At 57.4% G+C, this 20802-nt stretch overlaps 1 protein-coding gene across 4 annotated transcripts in view; it reads right to left on the reverse strand.

Annotated features, from left to right (window-relative positions):
• Window positions 1-20802, reverse strand: part of MEGF11 (multiple EGF like domains 11) — a 192045-nt gene that overhangs the window by 130235 nt on the left and 41008 nt on the right. The gene's annotated exons all lie outside the window — the stretch shown is intronic.

Below are 20802 nucleotides of genomic sequence, written 5' to 3' on the forward strand. Positions count from 1 at the left end.
CCAGGCTAAACCCCTGCTGCTATGTGGGTTTAATTTTTAAAATTTGTTTGAAAGGTAGAGTTATAGAGAAGGAGAGAGAGAGAGGTCTTCCACCCACTGGTTCACTCCCCAGATGGCCACAACAACTGGAGCTGGGCCATGCCGAAGGGAGCTAGACTGGAAGAGGAGCAGCCAGGACTTGAACTGGCACCCACATGGGATGCCGGCACTGCAGGGTGGGGCTTTTAACCCTCTGTGCCATAAGACTGGCCCTTCCTATGCGTGTTTTTAAAGCACTAATACTCCATTGTCTTATAGACAGGGTCTCTGACTACTCCATCCGACTGACAATTCTGTAGCCCAGAGCTCTTGTACCAACCCAGAGCCCTTAGAAGGACCAGGTCCCCTTCTCAGCACTGGCCTTGCCCAGCAGGCCCCACCCCAGCCCCTACTTGGCCCTGGCCTGGGTAGAGACCCAGCAGGTTTTAGGGGCACAGTCATGGCCAACAGAGGTGAGCATGGGGAGCAAACGCTGTCCTGGGTGAGGCAGGAAGGACAGCCCCACATCAGAGCACACCCCTCCCCTGCAGCACCTCGTGTGTCTTGGCAGCTCTTAGAAATCACATTGAAAGTGAAACTTTGCAACACACAAAGTAAGCTAGAGTGTTTACGCATCATAAGCCCCGAGTCCATTCATTTCATGGGGGTGGAGAAAATCAAAAAGCAAAGGGGACTACGACAAACGCCCTCTCTGGCCACCCGATGCCCCTCCCTTTGTTTTGGCCAGATCCAGGGGTGCACCCTGCTGGCATCCACACTGGGGCTGGTGATCGGGCAACTCACCTCCAAGCGGGATTTCCCACCCCACCCCTCATGGAGACCAAGGCAGGCTCCCCTCAGAGAGCCCACAGCAGGGGTCTTGGGGACAGGAGGTACCCTGAGGTCCAGCTCCCCAGAAGACACCGGGGCCCCAGAGGGCACGGCCAGGTGTGCCTCGGTGGCCTCCACTGCTCTTTGCATTATTGATTGCAATCCCTGCTCAGAAACTTGGAAATGAGATGTTTTCCCCCTATCGATTTCCCTGTCTTTCCCACTTAGCAAACACCAAGATCGCCCCTGACTTTTCACTGCTGAGGGGTCCACGAGGGCACGGGGAGCTGGGGGCAGCCCCGGTTCCCTTCATCTGCCGCCCACCAGGCATCCTGCTGTGCAAGGGCTGGGGTGCAGGGTGTTAGGGGTCTGTCTCACATCCTGCAGAGACACCCCAAGCTCACAGGATTGGGGGCACAAAGCCTTCTCAGCCATTTCCCATGCCAGATGGCCCTGTGGGGCTTGGCCACAGCCTCAGAACTTCCAGAAAGAGGCACCTGCTAAGTGGGGCTCCTGACAGCCCCGGGGCAAGCCCAGCAGAGGGGACCGTGGACATTTCTCTGAGATCAGAAACAGAGGAGAGGGGAGGCAGTGAGACGCCGGGGCTGGGGGTCAGCAAGGCGTGGATCTTAGGGTCCCAGCAGCAACCTCAGAGCCCCCTGGCTACTCCTGACCCCCACCCTCCCCTACCAGGTCTCCTCGCTGCCCCCAGGTTGGGATTCTAGCATGACTGGAAGCCCAGATGGAATTGGCAGGAATTTTAAATGTGTAGGGATCAATTTCAAGACCATTTCCAAAACAACAAATATCAGTCCATGTGCAAACCCCAGATGAGCACATTTGAACCAAGCAGGGAGCGGCCTTCCTTGGCATCCGGACCCCGAGTTTCACTGGGTTCCACTCACCCTGCTACCCACCGGCCCACTCCCTGGGGGGAACCCCTCCATGTCCCAGCCCAGGCCAAGCCCGCTGCCCTGCCTGCACGCTGGGCTCCAAGGACAGACACGGCCCAGCTCTCCAGGCCAGCACCAGGCGAGGCCATCTCCGTGCCAGGCTGGCGTGTACCCTCTGGGTGCCATCCTGCATGCATCCCTCCCAGGTCAGCCCCCTGGCCCCCGAGCTGAGGCCCCACAGAGACAGACTACCACTGCCCGAAAGGGACGCTGAGGCCAGATGGCGCCCTGTGGCTGAGCAATCAGGAGGGCGTGCAGGGAGGAGCCTCCTCTGTCCCCTTGTCAGAACCCCGCTGTCAAAGAAGCACAATGTCTCCATTTTACAGTCGGGGAGACTGAGGCCCACGGCAATGATGGGGCTTGCTGACGGTCTTGCAGGGGCTTCGGGATCTTGGAAGGGGTAGCATCCAGCTCTCCTGCTGCAGCCACACGCTGCCCCCCCCCCCCCCCCGCAGCAGCCTACCTGTGGCAGGTGCAGCCATTGGCCAACAGGGCCCGTAACACCTGTGCCCAGGCAGCCCCTTTCCTGCACAGGGAGGCCCACGGGGGCGGGGGGGGGGGTTGCCATCAGATGGCCTTTTATGGCTCCCATAACCGCGCTAACAAATGTCTTCCTACAGCGCTGGCTGGAAGCAGATTAATGTCTCCGTGGTCCTCACATTCTGCAGCCCCCTTCGCCTGTCAGCTCATTACTGGCTGCTTTATGGTCCTGAGGCCCTTTTCCAGTTGCTAACCGGTTTGCATGACAAAGAGGCCGCAGGGCCTAAGCAGGGCAAGCTGCCTCTCTCCTGTGGGGCTGGCGTGGAAGCCTCGGCAGCTCTCACACACCGCGGCCGTGAACAGCGTGAGCTCCGCGGTAAGAATGCCAAGGCCACTGCTTATCAGCTGTGTGGCCTTTTAAGCAAGATGCTGCTCCACTTCCCTGAGCCTCGCTTCGCACATCTGTAAAATGGGAGCAAGAGTCACCTTCGAGGTGTTGTGAGGCTGGAGTAAGCCAGTTCTTGGAAAGAGCCTAGCATCTCCTCGGCGGTCAGCCTGCGTGAACTCCGCCCGCTGTCAGGATCCTGGCAAACTGAGCCCGGAGCGGGCAGGGACTCTGTCCCGTTCACTGCTGGCACACAGCAGGCACCTTATCATTGCACACCTGGCGAACACATGCAGGACGGGGTTGTAGAGCAGAGGCGCCTACAGACTGCAGGGTTTCTCGGCCGCGGCCCCGTGCCCTTTGGGGCGGGATGATTCCTTGTTGGGAGGGGCAGTCCTGTGTGCAGTGTGGTGCTGAGCAGCCACGGTGGTCTCTGCCCTGTGAGAGATCTGCAATGCCCCCACACGTCCCCAGACGTCGACGCATGTCCCCTGATGGGCACTGATCCTATGAAGTCTTATACCCTGGCCTGGAAAATGAGGACATCGAGGCCCAGAGAGGGAAAGTGACTTGCCTGAAGTCACACAGTAAATTAGCAGTCTGAGCTGGGATTCAAACCCGGGGGCCCAAGTTCTCAACCAGGGCTCCTCCACTTGACCTGTCTCAAGTGGGTCGCTTGTCAGAGGCCTGGCTATCAGGCCGTGGGGATGGGCTCCAACACGGGCCAGGGAACTGCTGCTGTGCTGGTCTCCAACTGACTTAACCAGCGGCTTCATCCACAATGTGATGAGGGAGCCTGAGCAGCCTGTCGCACCAGGTCCCCTCCCGTGGTGACAGCGCATGGGCACAGCCACCTCGGCGGCACTCCCAAGTGCAGCCGGCTCTTCACTCACCAGCACGGACACCTGCTGAGCCAGGGGCTCAGTCCCCGGGGCATGGCAGGGGCCCAGGTCACCAGGTGTTCTAGGACAGACAGCCCGGATGGAGGCCTGCTTCTCACAGCTCTTTTTTTTTTTTTTTTTTTTTTTTTACAGGCAGAGTGGACGGTGAGAGAGAGAGAGACAGAGAGAAAGGTCTTCCCTTGCCGTTGGTTCACCCTCCAATGGCCGCTGCGGCCGGCGCACCGTGCTGATCCAAAGCCAGGAGCCAGGTGCTTCTCCTGGTCTCCCATGGGGTGCAGGGCCCAGTCACTTGGGCCATCCTCCACTGCACTCCCGGGCCACAGAGAGCTGGCCTGGAAGAGGGGCAACCGGGACAGAATCCGGCACCCCGACCGGGACCAGAACCTGGTGTGCCGGCGCCGCAAGGCGGAGGATTAGCCTAGTGAGCCGCAGCGCCGGCTTTGCTCCACTTTCAATCCAGCTCCCTGCTAATGCACCTGGGAAAGCTGTGGAGGATGGCCCAAGTGCTTGGGCCCCTGCCACTCACATGGGAGACCTGAAAGAACCTCCTAGTTTCAGCCTGGTCCAGCTCCAGCCGTTGCAGCTATTTGGGGAGTGAACCAGCAGACAGAAGACCTCTCTCTTTTCTCTCTCTCTCTCTCCCCCTCGGCCTTTCAAATAAATAAATAAATACTTAAAAAAATAAGTGATTAATCTGAAACTGTATCTATGACTCGTTTCTGCTTCTGATGTTGGACAGCAAGGGTTTGGGCCGGTGCCTCCCCACACCTGCCATCAGCTAAGGGATGCGTGGTTGGCCGTGGGGAGTTAAGAGCATGTCAACGAGCACTGAGGGAGTGCTCTGTCCAGGCACCAGCCAAGCACTGGAAGGCAACCCCTCGTTCATGCACACAACCAGCCCTGAAGGAAGGAGCTGATGTCATCCCCACTTTACAGAGGAAGAAATCGAGGCAGAGAGAGGCCACACAGCTGTCCAGGGCCCCAGCACTGGGACGGCAGTGAAGCCGGGTAGAAACCCGTGCCTGTCACCTCCACGGATCCACACCCAGTCCAGGCTGCCGCTGCCACCGTTGTCGCCGTTACTTAGTATTGTCCTAGGTGAGGAGAAGGTGCCGCGATCCTGCCTTTAAGGCACTTACTATCTTCATGGGCAGAAAAACATGGGGCAAACAATAGAAGCTACTGTTCTAAGCTAGGGGTCTGCCGAACTGCCCTGTACAGGGCCAGGTGACAAATGTCTCCTAACTTTCGGACAGGACAATCCCTGTCGCCATAACCAACCCTGCGGCTGTCGTGAGAAAATGATCATGGTTCATCTGGAAACAAATGGGCACGGCTGTGTTGCAATAAAACTTTATTTATAAAGCAGGCAGTGGAGCAGACTTGGCCCGGGGGCCGTGGTGTGCTGAGTACCCTCCTAATTGCCTGGGCACCTCCATTCCTCTCCTCCACCCAGGGGAAACGGTCTGGGAGGAACGATGGTGAGAACATCTCTGGTCCTGGAGCAGGGGACAGAACATCGAAGGTCGGTCCCCAGGCTGCAGGCGTTAGTGAAAGTCCTTGAACACTCCGGGTTTAGAAAGCGACAACGGGAGCTGTGACTGCTCTGGGCTCAGTTGCCCCTCCAGACTGAGCTTGTGGTGAGCATCCGGGGGCTGGGTTCTGGAAACTTCCAAGGTGCACCTGCCCTGGACATGACCTGGCCCACCATGACACACGAGTGAGTGAACTTCTGCCAGGCGAGCCCACCTTGGGTGAGCGCTGGGTGTCTGATGTGATGCCCAGGCCGGCTTTGGCAGGAAAGGGAGAACAAGAGGCACTGTGGGATTGCCGCTGAGCAAGCCGGCACCACGCCCGCAGCGGAGCGGCGGGGAAGCCTGGCTCCGGAAGTGGAGCGTCTTTGAGGAGCACTGGGTCCTGAGCTACTGGAGAGACCCCGGGTAATCCTGCACCACAGTCAGCCTCATCTGACCTAGGAACGCTCTTGCCAATGAACCTGCCTCTCCCCTCGCAGCCTCACCTCCCAGCTCCCTCCTCTAAGAACAACTGGCCAGGCTGCTGGAAGAGCGACATGTGTGCAGAGCCCTTGGCACCCAGCCCACAAGCCACTGGCTGGCAGACGCTCAACAATATTCCAACCCCTTCCCTAGAGTCTAGGGGACAGGAGCTGCTTTGGAAACCAGCAGATACAGAAGGACTTGGAAAAGACAAGCTTAAAATTGAGAGAAAACTATGCCCCGCCCCCACCCCACCCCGCCCCCCAAGAACAAGGAAAAGACAGCTGTCATTCGCTCACTTCGGCAGTGGTGACCCTGGCCCGACCTGGTGCCGCCTTGTCCCGCATCTCTCATTCTACTCCACGCCTGCTCTGTGCACAACACTCTATGGCATAAGGGGGCGGGGGGATTGAAACTCCGCCCAGCGTCTGCTTTATAGAATGAGGCCCTCTCTCCACGCCCCTGCTCCTGCCCTGCACACAGGCAGAGGACCCACCCGCAATGTCTTCAGGCTCTGATTTACTCAGACGCATGCGCCAGAGGCCGGTGGTTAAAACGCCTGCATCCCGCAACACAGTGCCTGGGTTCCAACACCCAGCTCTAGCTCCTGCCTCCAGCGTCCCACTAAGGCACACCCTGGGAGGCAGCGCTGCTGGCTCAAGTCACTGGGTTCCTGCCACCCACGTGGGAGACCTGGGTTGGGCTCCTGGCTCCTGGATCCAACCCACCCCTGGCCGTTGCAGGCATCTGGGGAGTGAACCAGTGGATGAAAGATCTCTCTCTCTCTCTCTTGCTCGCTCGCTCTGTAACTCTGCCTTGCAAATAAATAGATCTTTAAAAAAAAATTTAAGCCCAAATCAACTTTCCTTTAATTCTACTTTTCCACGAAGCCTTTGAAGTCTCGCCGTGTGCTGCAGGGCAGCTGCCCCCGTCCCCCAGCGGGCGCCGGGCCGCCTGTGCAGTCCGGAGCTTTCAGCCTGGATTTCTTGGTTGTCCCCTGGATGCCCTGGCCCTGACTGACGCCGGGAGAAGTTGGGCGCTGAGAGCTCACACAGAGAAGCTGCCCTGCTCGTCTTCGCTCACCAAGCCAATGGGCAGGCCTGCCAGTGCGGTCCACACTCTGCAGCCAGGCCCTGGGGTCGCACTGGGGATCTGTCACGTCCCATGATCTACACCGGCCAGGCCTCCGTGTCCCAGTCAGGGCCCCAACCCGCAGCCCAGAGACAAGTGACCGAGGAATGAGAGCGATCCTCGGCTGTTTCCTTGGGCAGCAGCGGCCAGGAGCTCACTTGGTTTTCGATTTTCAAAAGCAGGCTGAGGCCAGCTCTGCCTCACTCCCTGCCTGGAACACTTCCGCTGAAGCAGCAAAACGTGTCACCTGCCTTTCCCTCCTGCCCTGCCCTGCCCATAAAAAACCACTCAGACAATTAACAAGGCACAGGTGCCCACCAAGGACCGGCACGGGGCCCCCAGCACCATTCACGGAGCCCACAGCTCCCACCACGCGACTCCCTCCAGGAGCCCGTCCCTGCTCTTCCCAGTTGGAAGGGACCAGCACGAGGCCTTGGGCCCCCGCCTCCCTCCCTGCAGTGCCTCGTGTGGTGACAGTCACATCTGCTCCACCCAAGGCCCTGTGTGCGCAGGAAACAGCCGCCCATTTGCACATCCTCTCCAGAGCCTGCCTTAGCAGCTGCGCCCCGTGCAGTTTCTCCAGCCGAGTCAGAAACAGCCCAAGAATCAAGACTGGCCAGTCCAGCAGCTCCTGGGTTTTGCAGGGCTGGCTCTTTCTCAGCGTCTGGGCTCAGATGTCCCCTCCCTGACCACCCCGCCTCACGCACTCTGACCTGTCACTCGGTTCTGTGTTGTTCATAGAGGTCACCATGGACACGTGTGAACGGTGCCCTCGTGAAGAGGCAACCTGGAAGGGGGCGCCCTTTCTCTGTCTTGTGGACAGACATACAGTAGGCACCTGACACAGATGCGCAAGCGCAGGTGAGAGTGAGTGAGACAATGCAACCGGAGCAGCGAATCCACTTCCCCGGCGCCTTCTCCCTGCTGGAACCCTCGCGAGGGACCCACCTCCAAGCCCGTCCCGGGGCAGCCTCTACAAGCTCCACCGTCCTCGGGCCAGCTGCAGGGCCCCTGTGGGGTCACCTGGCTGGCCCGGCAGCACCTCAGGACCTCGTCTGACCGACTCGTGGCTGCCCCATCTCTCCCTGGGTCTCTCCCTTGCCCGTGGGTCCCCTTGATTTAAGGTGGTGGCTTTTCCCTGGGAACAGCAGAACCTTAATAAGAAACCGGCCAAGGCTGATGGATGGCAGGAAGTTGGCACCAGCCTCAAGGTCGGAAGGAGTTATTTTAAACTCTTCAGATTTACTAGGAGGGGAGCAAGTCAGAGGAGGATTTAGGGCTTGCCTCCTAGCAAGACATGTGGCTATGTCCCGAGCAATCTACAACAGACCCTTCCTGGGCATCTGCCCCCGCCCTGGCCACTGCCCCGCTACCCCAAGATGGATGGCGAAGCCGCCAACGGGAGGAATTTATGGGGGGCTGGTCAAATAAATTTCAAGTGTGGGGTCTGAGCAGAACCTTGCGCCCCTTCTTCCCCGCCGGGCCCTTGTCTTGGAATGGGTGCTGGAATGGGCTATCCTGGGGGGGCTGTGCCCCTCCTGGGCGGCCAGCGTGGCTCAGCTCTCTTGGGCTCCTGTGATTAAGATCCCTTTCTCCATTGTGTTCGTCTTGTCTCCTGGGCACTGCCGTCCAGGGAGCCTTTGCCTCTCCTAGCCGCGGTGCCTCATTTAGACCCCTGAGCTACCTCCAGCGCCCCCTGCTTTCCCAGTCAGAGTCTAATCAGTCAGTATCCATCCTGCAAGGTGATCTCTGTCCTCACCTCCTCCAGGGAGTCTTCCCTGATTCCCCAGGGAGACACAGGTCCCCATCTGCTTTTTATGGCAGAGAGGAGTGGGTAGCCTGAGCCCTCGTGGAGCTCCAGATCTGAGCTTATAAGTCCTTCCCCAGGGTTCGGGTGTTTTGCGTAGCGGTTAAGATGCTGTCTGGGATGCCTGCAGCCCATCTCAGAATGTCTGGGTTCACGCCCTGGCTCCACTTTAGAGTCCAGCTTTCTGCTCACGAACAGCCTGAGAGGCAGCAGCGACGGCTCCGGCACCTGGGGCCCTACCGCCTGTGTAGGAGATGCGGACTGGGCTCCTGGCTCCTGGCTCCTGGCTCCAGCCTGGTCTAGCGCTGGTTTCTGTGGGCATTTGGGTAGCAAACCAGCATCGGGAAGATCTGTTTCTCTTTCAAACAGAATGAAGCTAAACACATAAAACCATAAAACTCTGCCCACCCCACACCTGGCCCAGCCAGACCCGCAGCGAGTGCTCACGGGACACTTGTTGATCTAAACTGAATAAACGCCTGAGTATAGCACAAACTAGCACTTTTTTTTTTCCTTTTCCACATGAGCCTAGGTGTTGGGGGATGAACAGGTGGAGAAAGAGAGGACGGAAGCCTTTTCTTTGGCATGGGGAACATTCAAGAATACTGTGAGTTCGGAGACAAGTGAAAACCAATATACAAAGGCACTCCCAAAAGTTCGTGGAAAATGGATATAAGCTACGTGTGGGTTTTAAACTTTGTTCCAAAATACACTTATCTTTTAAAACAAAAGGGAGTTTTATTTACTTGAAAGGCAGAGAGAGACAGAGAGACAGAGATCGGTTGATTGATCTTCCATCCACTAGTTCACTCCTCAAATGGCTGCAACAGCCAGGGATGGGCCAGGCCATCCATCTAGGAGCCAGGAACTCTGTCCGGATTCCCTAGATGGGTGGCAGGGGACCAAGCACCAGGCCATCCTCCACTGCTTTCCCAGACACATTAGCAGGGAGCTGGATTGGAAGCGGAGCAGCCGGGGTTGGAACTGGCACCCACATGGGAAGCTGGCATTGCCGGAGACGGCTTACCCTGGTGCACCACAATGCCAGTCCCTAAACTGATCTTTTTCTTCCACCAACTTTCTGAAGCACCTTCATGGGGTAGCCATCATACAGATCTTAGCATTTTCCACTTGTGCTACGATATTCTCATTTTGGTATAAAATGGGACATGGTAGCAACTCTTTGTGTACCGCTCCCTCCCAGGCGCCCCCTCCCCAGGAGCAGAGTAAGCCTGACTCCAGTGGGGATCAATTCCGTGACTGTGTTGATCCTTTTTTTTTTTTTTTTGACAGGCAGAGTGGACAGTGAGAGAGAGAGAGACAGAGAGAAAGGTCTTCCTTTGCCGTTGGTTCACCCTCCAATGGCCGCTGTGGCTGGTGCACCGTGCTGATCCGATGGCAGGAGCCAGGTGCTTCTCCTGGTCTCCCATGGGGTGCAGGGCCCAAGCACTTGGGCCATCCTCCACTGCACTCCCTGGCCACAGCTGGCCTGGAAGAGGGGCAACCGGGACAGAATCCGGCGCCCCAACCGGGACTAGAATCCGGTGTGCCGGTGCCACAAGGCGGAGGATTAGCCTGTTGAGCCGCGGCACCGGCCTGTGTTGATCCTTGTGCCCGAGATGAATGCTTCGTTGTTTTGCATATGTGTAAACGTACAGCAGCAGCAGCCTAGGGCACATCTATAGCCACGTGCAACTCGCTTTTGTCACCCAATAGGATGTGTCTGCGATGCGACCTGGTTGACAGGTGCAGCGCCAGTTCATTCATTTCAGCTGCCGTGGAGAGTCTGCTGTATGAATAGTGACAGTTCATCCACTTCAGTCTGGAGGGGCCCTGAGGTGCCTGCGGCTTTCTCCTCAATGTGCACCCGGGTGCAGAGATCTCCAAGCTGCAGGTCATGCCCCAGAGAGGGTCACGGGACCAGTGGCGTGAGTCATGATTACCGTTAAAAAAAAAAAAATCAACAGAAGGCATTCTAGAACAGTGCCTGCAAATCACTGACCAGGTTGTGGTAGGAAAGAGGCTTGAGACATGGGTGTCAAGGCATTGGGATTTATCTTCCGTTTTATTTAAAGTCACCGATTGCTCCCTAAAATGGTACTGCCAAGGCACACCGTTGCCAGCCTTGGGAGAGAACGCATCTGCCTGAATCCTGGCACTACCAGAAGTTAATTTCAGGGGCCGGTGTTGTGGCGTAGTGGGTAAAGCTGCTGCCTGCAGTGCCACCATCCCATATGGGCACCGGTTCGAATCCTGGCTGCTCTACTTCCGATGCAGCTCTCTGCTGTGGCCTGGGAAAGCAGTGCAAGATGGCCCAAGTCCTTGGGCCCCTGTACCCACATGGGAGACCTGGAAGAAGCTCCTGGCTCCTGGTTTCGGATCAGCTCAGCTCTGGCTGTTGCGACATCTAGGGAGCGAACCAGCAAACAGAAGACCTCTCTCTCTGTCTCTCTCTCGCTCTTTCTCTGTCTCTCTCTTTCTTTCTCTCTCTCTGCTTCTGACTCTCTGTAACTCTGCCTTCAAACAAAATAAATAAATCTTTTTTAAAAAAAAGTTAACGTCGCCCGATCTGTTGAGGGTGATATGGCGGTATCTGTTTCAGTTTGCATATTCTTGATTATTTTTAGGTGAACATCTTTCCCTATGCTTAAAATAGCTTTATTTTTCAGTGATGACATTACTGGTCGTATTCTTTGCCAGTGTTGGAATTGGGTTGATTTTTATTGATCCGGAGGATTTCTAAGGAGTCTATTCTGAATATTAATCCCTGCAGGTGAGAAGTATTGCAAATTCTTCCCCAGTTGGAGGCCCCCCTTTCTCCACTGGGCTCAGAGCGACAAAGGGCTGTGCTGCTTCTCACAGCAGATTAACAACCAGGGAAAAAGCCCCCCACTCCGCCCCCGCCCAAGAGGGCGATGGGGACAAGGTGGAGGCTGCGGCGCTCCGGCAGCTCCAGAGCCCTGCGGAACAGCAGGGCCGTCCCACAAAATAACTCACTGCAGAATTGCACCGGATCAGAGCGGCAGGGACCCGGGCTAACAGCGAGGGCTCTGTGGAGATGGAATGAATTGATCACGGTTTTGCTGCACTTTAAGAAAAGACCCACTGTTCGGGCAGAGAAGTCAGAAGGAAGAGTCTTCATCGCCGAACAAACCCTGGCTTCACGGGAGGATTTCCTGAGGATCGCCTCTAAAGGAGGAGTAGATTTAACCCAGAATTCAACTTCTGTCCGGGGTCGCTGGGAGCAAACGTGGGCCCCTCCCACAGGAAGCCCCAAGCCTCCTGATTCGTATCATCCCTGTGAGCTCAGTGTTTTTTTGATATTTTTGATATTTTACAGATGGGCCGAGAAAAAAGTACATTTCTTGTCCCGAGTCACATTGAAGGCAGCGGCCAGGATGGAGCTGATCTCCTGTCCCCTGACCACCATCTGATAAAATGCTAGCACCTAGAGAGAGTGGGTGTTTCAAAGCCAGCAGATCCCTAAGCTCTCAGATATAAGGGAAGGGGCTGGATCACCTTGGGAAGGAGTCTGCTATGTAGTTCAAGGTCAGGAGTAAATCCAAATAGCCAAATATTTATTTGCAGAAGAGAGGGAAAGAGATAAAGAGTAAAATGATCAACTCCAACAGGGTCTCTGGAGAGGAACAAGAGCTCCGTGATTCACGGTCACTCGCCTAGGCTGGGAGCAGCCTGGGACATCTCCACACGCCCAGAATCGGGCATGGCGTCTTGCACAAGGGAGGGACTCAAGAAATGTCTGCTGGCTGAAGGGGTGGATGGAGGAATGGATAGATAGACAGAGTGATGGACAGATGGGGGGATGGCCTGATCCATGGGGGATGGGCGGGTGCACTGATAGAATGATGGATGGATGAGTGGATGGATGGATGACGGATGGACGGATGGATGGATGACGGAGCGGTGCATCAGTGGGTCACTGGAAACATAGGTGAGCCCACAGATCGAAGCTGTGGGGAAGGATTGGTCTAACCGAGCTTCTCAAGGGGGCAGCCAAACCTGGGGATCCTGTCTCGTTGCTAAAGCTGTTCGTAAAAATAGCAGGCAGCATAACTGCAAGAAATAATTGCTTCTAATTGCTCTGAATTATTCTGGCCATCGAGTAGACATATTTTTATAACTTTATTAATTATTCAATTTGAGGCCTATTACCTAGTCTGCCAAAAGGGGCTTTTCTTATTAGAGGGTGACAGATTCCCCAGTTCTGCCACGGCCTCTGTCGTCTCATGCTGTTGGGCAGTGGCTGCCTCCCCCTGGGGTCTGAGGACTGCAGGTGGAGGGCGGGACTGGCCCTGGGAGTCAGGGGTGCCCCGGAGGCAGTGCTGTGCCTGGACCTCCCCCTGGCCAATAGGTCTGTGTTCCCTGTCCTGGGAGGCAGAGAGTGTCAGCTAGGACACCCCCCGGCTGGCCTCTGTGGGTCACCCCCACCCAGATGCATTTACAGTGGTCCTAATCGCAGTGGTCTCTCCCGTCCAATCCACTACCCACCCGATGCCAAGGCAGCCCAACCTATGTTCCCCAGTCATCTCCAGTCAGGGACAGAGACAGGGCAAGGAGCACATGGCACAGCTGGTCCCAGAGAGGCAGGTCAGGGCTAGAGGGGCAGAGGGCGGGCTCCAGCATCCCCTCTCTTCCCATGCCGAGGCCCACCCCTGGTCACAGGTCACCGGGAGAGGAGTCAGGAGGCTGACAACACAGACTCAGCTGACGCCAAGTGAGCTTCGAGGGGCTGCCCGTGGCTGACGGAATCACGTACAGGCTCCCCAGGGTGCTGGGGTCCGAGCACGGCCCCCTCTGGCCTGGCCCATCACCCAGGTTGCCTTCCTGGCCTGCGGCCCCTGCTGCAGCCACGCTGACCTTGCCCTTGGCCTGTGGGCCCGCCTGCCTGGAACACCATCTCTTCCCACACTGAAACCTCAGATCTCATCCCAGGAGAGATTTCCCATCTCTGCTACCAGATGGGACCTCCACCCTCCCCACCCCGCCCCGTGCCCTTGCGCCTGCCATGGGACCTGCGCAAGCCTCAGGCTCCCCATCTGGGAAATGGGGACAATGGCCGGACAGCCTGGAGAGTAAGCGCTGGACGCGTGTTCACCCTCACATGCCGGCTCCTCCACAGCCCCGCCCCGTGGGCAGAAAGCACCCGAGAAAGGGTTCCCCTCCACGGCCGCTGAGTGACCCTGCAAACCACGAGAAGTCCTCCTCGCCGCCTCCCAGGGCTGGGCATCACCTGTCCCTCAGGTGGAGGGCTGCCTGGAACGCAAGTGGACTCTGTGAGGGCAGGGGCCACCCCCTCCCTCCAGGCCAGGCCTCCAGGGCGGTGGGTGCAGGTGGGAGCCAAGTATGACTCCCTTCCCAGGGGGAGCAGCATCTCCTGGGAGACCCTGCCCACGGGCCTCCCGGAAGCGCAGGCTGCCTGTGCCCACGGTCGTGAGCAGGGTGGGAGGCAGGGGCACGGTGTCCTTTGGAAGCCTGCATGGGGCCGGGAGAAGAGGGGGCAGCGCCGGCTGCCAGCCCCGCTCGAGGACACCAGCTTGGCTCCCGCCACTCCGCTCTGCTTTGTCACTTTCTACGCAGGCGCCCCCACCTTCCTCCCGCCCGCCGCATCTTGAGGCGCCCCGTGTGCCGTCTGTGCATTCACTCGGCTCTCAGGGAGCAGATGGCCGTGCCCAGTCGGGCAGAATGGGCCTCCCTCCCCCAGTGCGACACCCCTCGGGCACACAGCGCACACACGGACCCCAGGCTGCCTCTGGCTTTCTCAGGTACAAAAATCCATTTGCAGGCCACGCCTCACCCTGTCCCCTGCTTAGATGTCACGGCTCCCAAGGTGTCCCCTGGTCTGAGAAACGCCAGCAGGTGCTCTCCCTCAAGCTTGGGGGGCAGAGCTGGGTCTCAGGACCACTGCAGGCTCTCAGCAGGGCCTCCCCGCTCCCAGGGAACAGCAGCACAGCAACACTGCCCCACTGCCCAGGCGAGAGTGGAGGGGGGCAGCCAGGCCCAGCTGCCCTCAGTCCTGGGTTCCGGGGTCCCCAGGGACTTTCTCTCCCCCAGACTTCGGCCTCACCATCTCCCAGATGATGGCCTGGGTCCCCTGAGGGCATCCCTGCCTCACTTCATTTCTCCCAGGGGCCCTGGAGAGAAGGGGCCAAGTGTCTTGTCTTTCAGAGCAGCGCCAAGGCCCGAGGTCCCCCAGAGGGGGCCTGGGAGGGAGCAGAGAGGCTGGGGCCCACTGTGTGGCTGTCCATCCCCTGTAGTCCCAGCCCCCCAGGACCCGGCCCTAGGGCAGGGGTGGGGTCTCTCCCTCCAGGCCTCCTTCAGCCCCCAAGTGAGTCCCTTCTCACTTTTCCCACCCCACGGGTGTGGGGGGGAACCTCAGGCCACAGTGTCACCCCTGTGCCTCAGTTTCCTCTTCTGAAACAGGGTTCAGCACATAGCTGGCCCTTCCCCCACCCACTCCCAGGGCAGCTGTCCTGAGCCCCGCCTTCTCCCCCTCACCTCTCTGCACAAGGCCCTCTGAGGCTGGGGGCTGTGCCCTCCGCACCACCCTGACCTTGGCAGGCCAAGCCTCCCAGACACCGAAACTCAAGAATACTGAGCCGGAACAGCCGAGGCCCCCACCACTGAAGTCTTTTCCGCCGCCCAGTAAAATCCCGGCAGAACGGCCGCTTCTCCTGTGCACAGACCCTGGCGGCAGCCTGGTGCCTTCTGTCCCATCCTAGTGGCTGCGCTCCAGCGTGGGGGGCAGATGCCACAGACGGCGGCCGGGCTGCCCAGGGGCCGTCAGGGTAACTGCTGTGTGGGAGTCGTGGGAAGTAGTCTACACCTTGACAGTGGCTGGGGACAGTGGGAAGAACCCACGGGAGGGCCCTGGCCTCCAGGCTGGACCGGCACCTGTGCCCCAACCCGGGAGTGGCTGGGATGTGAGCCACAAGCCCCCTCGCTGGCTGCCCCGCCTCCGTTCCTCCCCAGGTTCAGGAGCCTCCATGTGTAGAGGTGGGGACGGGAGACCCCTCCATCAGGGGTCAGCAGGGTCACAGGGCCTGGATTACATGAGCTGGTCTTGGAATTTGACTTTCTGGAAACAAAGCATCATGGGAGTTTTAGAGCTGGAGTAGCCATACTGACCTTTCCCATTTTACAGATGAGAAAACGGAGGCCCACGGAGAGGGAAGGACTTAGCCAGGGTCGCCCTGGCAGGGGTGGGACCAGAAGCCAGCTTTCCCAGGTGTGCCGCACAGGACTTCTGCTGGGGAGGGAATGTTTGTGTCCCCACCTCCTGGGTCCCTGCTGTGGGGTGGGTGGGGGTGGAACAGGGGCGAGAGGGTCTCCTCCTTCACGGGAGGACGCAGGTGGGGAGGCTTCAAGCTCTCCGGGGGCTGAATTAGCCAGCACCTTGCCCTTGCACCTCCAGCCTCCAGGCCTGTGCGGAAGGCATCCGGCTGTTGAAGCCGTGTTACCCGTGGCGGTTCTGTGACAGTGGCCTGCACTGACCAAGGCAGGCAGCAGGCAGGCGCTCCAGTCAAACCCAGCACCGCTGAGCGAGGCAGGTAGCAGGCGTCACTCTCCTTCCAAGCCTTGCGCGGTGGAACCACATACAGGACCTGCCAGGGCCACCCGGTGGGCTCCGGGTTCGAGCACGAGGAGTGGGTGCACGCAGCAAGAGCACTGCCCCTCTTCCCTCCACGCCCTCCTGCAGGGACCAGTGGTCCTCAGGCTCCTTTCTGCCCCCCCCCCCCCTCACTGCTGCTGCTCACCTGCTCTCCCCAGTCCCCTGCTGACCCGGAGCCCAGAGCTGTGACAGCGCCCATCCCAGCAGACCTTCCCAGAGGGGCCCTGTCACTCCCCGCTCCAGCCCTGCCCAACACAGACCCCTCCCAGACCCTGGATCACAGGCGGGGACCCGGGCCCCTCCAGTACCTTGGCCTTGGCTGTGCATCCTGCGTCCTGCGTGCCAGGCCATGCTGCTGCCATGGTCATCAGGGAGCGTGTGCTGGGGGTCCTCCCAGCCAGGCAGCGGGCACGGTTGCCCCTCCCTGAATTCCCGGATGACAGTGCCCTGGCCTGACCTGTGCCCGTGGGTCTGGTCTCCAGGCCTGGGCACAGGGGAGTCCAGGAGGGCCTCCTACCCGAGGTCGCCTGCGCAAAGTCTGCAGAACTTGGCCTGTTTGCTGGGGAGAGTGAGATCCACGAGCCTCCAAGACAGCGCTGGCCTCTGAACTCCCAGAGTAGTTTGAGGAAAACCAGTTTCCAGGTCCAAGGAGACTGTGGGACAAGCTACAGCTCTGCCACCACCCACCGGGGGGACACCAGGTGAGTGGGTCCCCTTGCCAGGCCTCAGTCTGCCGATCTGTACAATGGACGACCAATGGCTGAGTCCCTCCCAGCTCTTGATTCAACTGTTCAAGGTTGAATCTCAGGGACCAGGAGTAGGTTCTGGCTAGCACTGCGCTCCAGGAACACGTGGAGAATGAAGAGCTTGGGAAGGGAGCAGCAGGGACACAAGATCAAAGGCACAGCAATATGGGGCCGGCGGGGCGCGCCCACCTCACAGCTAGGGCAGTCCGCACTGAGCATGCGCAAAGGAGCAGCGCCCCCCGGGAGCACCTTCCACTCGCAGGTGGGCGCTGCGCCGCAGCCGAGGTGCTAGTCCCGCAGCAAAGGCCCAGGCCCACGCAGGGGGAGACTGGAGACGCTCCCTGGCTGACACAGAACGCAGGTGACACAGGGCTGCAGGCCCGGGCCCTCCTCGCAAACCCTCGCCCTCTGCAGGAGACCTAACACGGGTTCTGGTCTTCCCGCAGGGGCTTCAGCCCCAGGAGTAGTCCCGCCCCCGGGAGGCCGGGGTCCTGCCCTAAAGGCGCACTGTAGGCGCCGAGGATCAAGAAATGCAATTATACATTCATTCTACAGAATCTGTATTTAATCTAATCTAAGGAATACTTCTTACATGATCAGCTCACTAATTGTCCTTACATGGAAAAAAAGATCAAACTGCATAGTTTTAAGAAGCTGTAGACAGACTCTTCTGCTGCTATAAAAGCTGGCTATGAGCCGGCGCTCTGGTGTAGTGGGCTAAGCCTCTGCCTGCAGTGCCGGCTTCTCACACAGGTGCCGGTTCGAGTCCCAGCTGCTCCACTTCTGATCTGGCTCTCTGCTATGGCCTGGGAAAGCAGAGGAGGAGCCCAAATCCTTTGGCCCCTGTGCCCACATGGGAGACCCAGAAGAAGCTCCTGGCTCTTGGCTTCGGATTGGTCCAGCTCTGGCCATTGAGGCCATTTGGGGAGTGAACTAGAGGACGGAAGACCTCTCTCTCTCTCTCACTCTCCCCCCCCCCCTCCACGTCTCCCTCTCTCTGTAACTCTGCCTCTCAAATAAATAAATAAATCTTTAAAAAATAAAAATAGAAAAGGTGGTTATTCACATGCTAACATACCGAGTTGCACCCTTACCTTAACCTTCACAAAAACTGAAAATGGATTAAAGACCCACGCCTAACCATGGAACTCAAAAGAGACCTTAGCAGAACAGCTCATGACATTGAATTTTGCAATGATTTCTTGGCTATGACACCAAAAGTCACAGCCACCAAAGACAAAGTCGCTACATTGGAATTCATCAAAAGGAACTTTCATACATCAAAGGATACAATCCACAGAGTGCACGGGGAACCCGCAGAATGGGAGAAATATTTGCAAATCATGTGTCTAATAAGGGGTGAACATCCAGAATCTATAAAGGACTCCAGCAACTCAACACAAATCCAGGAAGCTGATTAAAAACGAGCAAAGGACTCGAACAGACATTTGTCCAAAGAAGACATAGAAATGGCCAATAGGTCCGACATCAGTCATCGTCTGGGGAGCACCGGTCCAAACCACAGCGGGATACAAGTTCACACCCATGAGGATGGCCACGAATGAAAACAAACGGGCAGACAATGACAAGCGAGGGGAGGATGTAGGGAAAGAGGGTTCCTCCTGCAACCCCAGTAGGAATGCGAAATGGTGCCACCACTGGAGAGAATGGCGTTTCGACGGAGAATTACCCTGGGATCCAGCCACTCCCAGCTCTGGTATAAACTCAGAAGTGTGGAGTGGGTGTGGAGCTTCAGCCGGGGAAGAGGGAAACACTCTGGAGATGGGCAGTGCTGATGGCTGCACAGCCAATGTCACGGAACCGCGCACTTGCAATGGGAAGTTTTGTGCAACGTGCCTTTTACCAAAACTAACAAGGAAAAGGATCTCTGGCAAACACACAGCATGGCTGGGGAGGCCCCGATCTGGAGCTGGCCCAGGAGGCTCGTGTGTTTCTGAGCTGGAGACACTGTATCTTCATCCGCAAAGGCAGCTTAAAGCCCAGCCAGCAGGGGCCCACACAGTGCGCAAGGTAAGAAGAGATGCTGGCGACAGCCGGCTTGGGGCCCGCTGCCGTGTGACTCGGGCCTGCCCCTGCACCCCACCGCCCTGCCTCCTGCCCAGTGTCTGCAGGTAGGGGCGGGGTAGATTTTGCTAGAAAGACAGGTGTGCTGAGGTCTTCCTGCCCTTCCTCGCACACAGGGACCGCGGGGTGAAATCTCAGAATATGGAAATGGCAGGGTAGGCTTCTCTCCCACCTCTGTCTCTCCCAGTAGCTTCTGGGGATCTCGAGACCAAAACCGAACCCTGAACTCAGAGCGAGACCAGGGAACTACAACAACTGAAGAACACAGGAAAGCGTCAATTTCCCGGTGAATTCTCGGGTACCATTTGTAAAAGTGAACAGGCATATTTAATTTAGGGATTGGCCCATGTCCTCTTTAAGACGCTGGAGCCTTGCCCGGTGCGGAAATAAAAGTTATGAATAATGTTTCTATCTCAATCATTGTCAGTGCTTTAATATTGCTAATTACTTTAAAAAGCTAGATATCCAATATTGGAAAACTGTTTTTTTTTTTTTTCTTTTTATCTCCACTTGTGAGATTAGTGCAATTTAATAAGAGTCGCGCTGTCATCTTTATTCAGTATAAACTGACATGTCATCCTTTTACTCTTCATTATTACGGGGGATGGAGGTTTATGACCCACACTGCTGGCCCTCCATTTCTCCGTGTTCCCCTCTAACAGCCCAGCGCTGGCCACGAGAGCTGACATGTCTGCCCGCTGGCCTCTCGCCATCGCCTCACTCCCCTTATGGAGCAGAAAGAAATGAGTCGGGGCCCTAAAGAAATGAGGCGACAGGGTTATAAGTCTGTAAAAGACAAAGTCTTCCCCTCCCCCCAGTTCTAGAGGTGTCCCCCCCACGACCATCCAAGTCATAAATCCTGCGGCCGGCTCAAAGGGCAAGGGCAGGAGCACGCGGCAGCGTGATGGATCTTTCCAACCCTCCCTGCCACTTCCAGGAATTCATCCTCAGAAGAAAACCGAGGACATGCGGGCCAAGCTACGTGCAGAATCCATGCCCTGTGCCACGGAGCCCCGGGCCCTGGGCCAGTCATCCATAAACCTCTGAAGGATCCAAAAGTATTTCTCAGGTTTGCTGCCAACGTCCACTGAAAGGCAAAACCTGCGGTCGTATTGTCTTTGTGTCCCTAGATGAGATCAGTCCCTGTCACTTCAGAAATATGACAGGGCTCGGCGCTGTGGCGCAGCAGGGTAAGCATCCCACCCTGCAGTGCCAGTTCAAGTCCCGGCTGCTCCACTTCCAATCCAGCTCCCTGCTAATGCGCCTGGGAAGGCAACAGAATTTGACCCGAGTGCTTGGCTCCCTGCCAGTCATGAGGGAGACCCAGAGGGAGTTCCAGGCTCCTGGCTTTGGCCTGGCCCAGACCCAGGTGTTGCAGCCATTTGGGGAGTGAACCAGCGGATGGAAGATCTGTGTATATGTACGCATGTATGTGTATGTATGCATGTATGTGTGTACGTGTGTGTGTGCATCTGTGCATGTGTGTGTGTCCCTCTCTCTGCCTTTCAAACATAAGTACATCTTTTAAAATTGTTTTAAATACCTCATTTTCATTTAGGCTGTGGCATAGACACCCCTGGATGGTGCCTCCCATGTGATACAATCACCACCTGCTTGCTTTCTTTCTTTCTTTCTTTCTTTCTTTCTTTTTTTTTTTTTTTTTGACAGGCAGAGTTAGACAGTGAGAGAGAGACAGAGAAAGGTCTTCCTTCCATTGGTTCACCCCCCCTAAATGGCTGCCATGGCTAGCACACTGCACTGATCAGAAGCCAGGAGCCAGGTGCTTCCTCCTGATCTCCCATGCGGGTGCAGGGCCCAAGCACTTGGGCCATCCTCC

The sequence above is a fragment of the Lepus europaeus genome, chromosome 11 (assembly GCF_033115175.1).
Source record: "Lepus europaeus isolate LE1 chromosome 11, mLepTim1.pri, whole genome shotgun sequence".
NCBI classification, from domain to species: Eukaryota; Metazoa; Chordata; class Mammalia; order Lagomorpha; family Leporidae; genus Lepus; species Lepus europaeus.